This window comes from Carcharhinus amblyrhynchos, chromosome 13 (assembly GCF_965287045.1).
Source record: "Carcharhinus amblyrhynchos chromosome 13, sCarAmb.v2.hapA, whole genome shotgun sequence".
NCBI lineage: Eukaryota > Metazoa > Chordata > Chondrichthyes > Carcharhiniformes > Carcharhinidae > Carcharhinus > Carcharhinus amblyrhynchos.
Window position 1 is genome coordinate 40,659,164 of NC_137336.1, and position 6,000 is coordinate 40,665,163.

Here is a 6,000-nt window from a genome sequence, read left to right on the forward strand (position 1 = left end):
CCTTCATGAATCCATGCTGCGTTTGCTTGATCAAAACATTCTTTTCTAGGTGTCCTGCGATTTCTTCTCTATTGATGGATTCCAGCATTTTTCCAACTACGGACGTTAAGCTAACTGGCCTGTAGTTACCTACCTTTTGTCTGTTTCCTTTTTTTAAACAGCAGCGTAACATTAGCTGTTTTTCAATCAGCCGGCACTTCCCCAGAGTCCAGCAAATTTTGATAAATTACTACTAACGCATCTGCTATTACTTCTGCCATTTCTTTCAGCATCCTGGATGCATTCCATCTGGGCCTGGGCCAACTGTCAGAGGTGCTGAGATGATCAAGAGCTAGGAAATTTCCAGTGCAATTTCCTTGTTCACCTACTATAACTCCAAGTCTCTTTGAAACATTACCAGCCAACTTCAATAAAACATAGGAACACAAAATATAGGGGTATGCCAATTGGTCCTTTAAGCCTTGTCTGCCATTTATTATGGTCATGGCTGATTTTACAACGCAATAATCCCTTCTCACTTTCCCCCCATATCCTTTGATCCCTTTAGCCCTAAGAACTATGTCTAATTCCTTCTTGAAAACCGACAATGTTTTGGCCTCAATTGCTTTCTATGGTTGTGAGTATCATAGACTTACCACTCTCTGGGTGAAGAAATTTCTCTTAATTCTCACCCTAAATGGTTTATCCAGTGTCCTTAGACTGCACTCCCTCTAGAGCAAGAACACCCTTCTTTAGATAAGCAGACCAAAGCTGCACACTATTCCAGGTATGGGTCCCAGCAAGGCCCTGTATAATTGCAGCAAGACATCCCTGTTCCTGCACTCAAATCCTCTTACTATGAAGGCCAACATACTACTTTCCTTCTTTACTGCCTGCTGCATGCTTACCTGTTTCTCATATATTCCCAGTGAGAAGCAATTTAACACAGCCCAGAGTCGACCCACCAAGCAAATGTGGATGTGGGGATTGACTATCAGGCTGTTCTGATTACAGGACTTGTCCCCCCCAACTCTGGGTAGGGAAGGAGTGGTGATCAAGATTATTGCAGAGAAGACCTAACATTTCCTTGTGAAAATTTAGAAAATATATATAAATAAAGTGATCATTATGAGCCTCTTCTGAATCTGAACCATGTGAAACTGACTGTCCTTTTCTAATCAGGCCTCCTAGTAAAGATTGTAGTTGGGACCTGATGTCTTCAGGATTTGCCATGCTTTTGTTAAAAGACTTCCTGTCAGCTTTACTATCTAAATGCCTAACAGAACGATAAAACATGTGATGGACTAGGTCCTAACAGCTTCAGGAATGAAAGTGACCTAGAGGATTTTAAATGTTAATTGTCTGGTTTTGATATTTAGGTAGAGTTAAAATTGCTCCTATTGATTTTCTGTTGGTTACATTTTTACCTGATATAATATCTGAGTTAGATCAGCTATCACCTTCTGAATGACAGCCGATTTGGCCACGGGTACAGTCCTGTTTTCGGCTGTAAAAATTGGAATAGCTTAAAACTTTTATTCCACCAGGTTTTTCCAGGCTGCTTTAGGAGACATAAACCATATAAGGCAATCTGCTGTCAACCACCACATCAAGCAGACAACAGGTATCTTTTGATGTAGGCCTCAGCTCATTTTGCTCCATATGGATCAGGCAAAGCAGACAATGCAAGTGGCTGCGATTCCCTAGGTTCAGAGCACCACTGCTGGCACCCATGTTGCATTAAGGGCACCACATGAACGCCTTCTAATTACCAGATCAACAGAAAAGGCTTTCACTCGGTGTTCAGCTGGTGTGTGATGCCAGGCACATTATTCTTAACATAGATGTATGCTATCCAGAAAGCCATCCACAATTCTTGTGTGCTGCAGCAGTTTATCAATTCAGTAATGTTCAGCTGGAGGCATGTATCTGGATGGTTGCTTGGTGATTAGGGATATCCTGTACTCGTGATTGATAATCCCATTCTACTGTCCAAGAATAGTAGAGATAGGCACTACAGAGGACTTGGTGCAACAAGAAACCTGAAAGAGATGATTGGAAGAGTCCGTTTCAGTCTGGAGAACACTGCAGTACAGCCCTGCAAGGGTTCTGGAAATTACAATGAAACACTGCCTGCTGCTCCAATTTGCTATTTGAAAATGATTGATTCTTTCTTCTGGATAAGGCAAAGAAAGAGAAAGAAGTATCGCTCTCCTGAGCTCAGCAGGATGGGTGGAGTGCAAATGTGGGGAAGAAGTGCCACTGTCCAGCATTACTTCCTTCTTCCAAAGCCTGTTCTGCCGCCCCCTGCTCCATGCCTCAAGAGTTAATTCCTGTTCACCCACCTTACCACCTAGAGATGCATGAATGAACCTTGGGCCACTGCTACCACAGCAGAAAGGTTCCCTCCTGCAGACATTTTTTGCAGTTTGATGTCTCCGCTGCCAGAATCTCCAGAATTGTCTGCTCATTTCAGCAGCAATAGCAATTTATACACTGCAGGTGTACTGCTTTTCCCTCCCTCTCAGTGGTGTTCAGTCACTTGAGGAGCAGGAATGTTGCTCCTGGCCTGCCCCACATTAGTTTCACCCCAGGAGAGTCAATCAGGGTTACCTCAGGGTCAAACCAGAACTGGAATTCTGGCCCCGCGGCACATGAGGATATACTGTTAACCCAAGCTTAAAAGATAAAAGATTGCTCATATTGTCTACTATTTTATGTTAAGGTTTCCATCCGAAATAAAAACTCATTTTGGATGGAACCTTGTTGACTGAGAGCTCGGTTTGTCAAGGCATTATTGTGATCATACTAATAACCATTATATTAACCATGCAGTGCCATTTCAGCAATAGGAACAGGACCCATTGTACCATTTGATTAGATTATACTGATCCATATCCTAACTCTATCTACAGTTCTATAATTAAAAAAACAACAACCCATACTTATGTATTACTTTCAATGTAGTAACATACCCAAGGAGCTTTAAACATGCATCGCTGAACCCCAGCGGGTCAGAGGCTGGAAATTCTGCACTGAGTAACTCATCTCCTAATACCTAAAAGTCTGTCCACCATAACAAGGCAGGAGTCAGTATTGTGATGGAATATTCTACACTTACCCAGATGAGTGCAGCTCCAACAATGCTCGACACCATCCAGAAAATAGTAGCCCCCTTGAATGGGATCCCACCCACCACCTAAAACACCAATGGCAGATGTGTGTACCGTTAACAAGATGCACTGCAGTAACTTGTTAAGGCTCCTTCAGCAGCTCCTTCCAAACCCATGACCTCTACCAACCAGAAGAACGAAGGCAGAAGGCACACGGGAACATCACCACCTGCAGTTCCCCTCTAAGTCTCACATTGTCCTGACTTGGAACATTTCTTCACCATTGTTAGTCAAAATCATGGAACAAACTCCTGAACAGAACTGTGGGTATGCTTACTGTTGTATTATGTGCCTGCATGCCATTATAACGTAAAGGTCCTCAGCAGAGCAAGGGTTAACATGGGGCTGGAGAGTAGCACTGACCAAGGTGTGATGTATAGATAGACCTAGATATTAGTAGACTAAGAACAATCTAGAAATAACATTCTGGAAATAGCCAGCCTGTATGGAAGCAATGTCATGCAAGACAGTAACCTGGAATTTATAAATAGTTCAAGATTACTAATAAAAGGATTCCTGTTTAAATCCACAAGTTTCAAGATCTCATTGAACTGTCTAAAAAACTCATTATACAGTGAGGTTAGCAGTGCTGGAAGCTCTTAAAATACATTACATCTGCAAAGATATGAAAGGTGGCATTTTAAACAATGAAGCCAGAACTTTATCCCAAGGTATGAAAAAGTGAAGCCGCACTGGAGGAAAATGATTGCAAAACTTTGAGTGACGCTAAGTTAAAACACTTAGATCACAAGACGGTGAGCTAAACTACAAAAATTGCAAGACCCTGAGTGACTTACTGTGAAGAATACTGGAAGTTCATGAGCCAGTGAGCATAAATTACTGAAAAGCTGTACTTGCATTGTGAAGTGGGTGGCTGTCCCACAGTTCAGCATATCCATGGAGAAGCTGGAGGAAAATTGTATGTTAAAAAGTCCCAGCATAAATTAAAAAAAACAAAGAATTGCAGCAATAAAAAAGTTTAAAGATGCTCCCAGAAACAAAAGAAGCACATGTTCACAGGGATCCTGAAAAATGTGGATAAATCAAAGACTAAAAACACTGAGAAAAAGCAAATCCTGCCTTAAAGAGCCAACAACATTTAAAGTTGTAACTACAAGGGAAAAAGTGGCCACAGACAATTAATCAGAAGATCCAGATGCATTTGTGTTATGGAAAGGGCTAAACCAGACTCAAGAGTGGAAGTCTTGAAGACAATTTTCACGTACAAGAGAAGTTCAAGGTTAAATAATGAATAAGAAGTAAACATCGATACGTTTTTAATCATGTTTGGTTCATTTGTTAGTGAAATACTCCACAGCTAATGTATAGATCAATACTCAAAATGTTTAATGAGATATTAAAAGGCTTTAAGCAGATATTTAAACTCCAAGTTATGGAAAATTCAGAACATAAAAGAAAGCCCAGCATACTTGCAGCAAAGCAGAAGAGTAAGGAGAGGGAAACTCCCTATAAAGTGCTAAGCCAAGGGCAATAAGACTCCAGAGAAAGGGCAACAAGAGCAGAAACAGGCAACCCGCTGGCACAGTGGTTAGCACTCCTGCATCAAAGCACCAGAGACCCAAGTTCGATTCCAAGATTGGGTCACTGTCTGTGCACAGTCTGCACATTCTTCCCATGTCTGTGTGGGTTTCCTCCAGATGCTCCGATTTCCTCCTACAGTCCAAAAGACGTGCTGATTAGGTACATTGGCCGAACTAAATTCTCCCTCAGTGTACCCACACAGGTGCTGGAGTGTGGTGACTAGAGAATTTTCACTGTAACTTCAGTGCAGTGTTAATGCAAGCCATAGCATTAATAAATAAATTTAAACAAAAGACCCAAACGAGGAGGCAACTTCAGATCCCAGAAAGAGGGCAACAAAAGACCCCAGAGAGAGGACAACAAATGATCCCAGAGTAAGGGAATCAGAAGAACCAGGAGTGTGATAGGCAGAAAGCAGTGTGAAGTGAACAGATGGATCTGTATGAAGGCATGCACACTGAAGTAACTCAAAAGAAGCAAAAAGTGCAAAAAGTAACTTAGGCTGTCCTACAGGAAAATGTTTGCATTAGAGCTGAACTGGAAGATTTGAAGCACAAGATTCATGCTGAACACATATCTTTGAAAATGCACAATGAGCTGAAGTGTTCAATGAACCAAACTGTTCAATATCTGAACAAATAAATTTCAGAGATGACATAAAGGTGACAGGAGAATATAATCACCCTTAATTATACAGTTGGCACATCAAAGCCAGAGTTTGGGAAAACTCAATCAGGTGCACAGCCAGGCACATCAGCAGGCAATGCAGAGAAGTTATGACCCTGAAATTCACCTTGAGAATCAATACATAGCCATGGAAAAGCAAGAGAAGTTAATAATGACTTTGAACATTAGTTCATTAAAAGCTACATTAGAACTATCAGTAGCAACAATGTGATACATTGAAAATCTAGAGTTAGTTGGCTAGAGGTCAACAAGAAAATAAATTCTTCAAGATTGATTTCAAAAGGAATGTGTGACCATTCAGCAACAAGAGATGAAGATTGTATTAAATGGCAAAATAGAAGCAGAAGGAACTCATGGAGACTATGCTGAATTATAGGAAAACTTAGGCTAAGCAAATGAACTTCACAAAGAAAAACAAAACCGGTTGAAAGACACTGACATGGTGCAAGGATTCCTCTGGTCAAAGTTTATTCCTCCGGAGAAGCAACATGAATTCAATGCCATACTGAAGAACCAGCTGGCAGAGCAAGCTCAGCATTGTTCAATATTCCAGGAGGAAGTCAGAAGCTACAGGAGACAGACTGAAGAGCTGATGAAGCAGTTGAATGAAGAAAGGTGG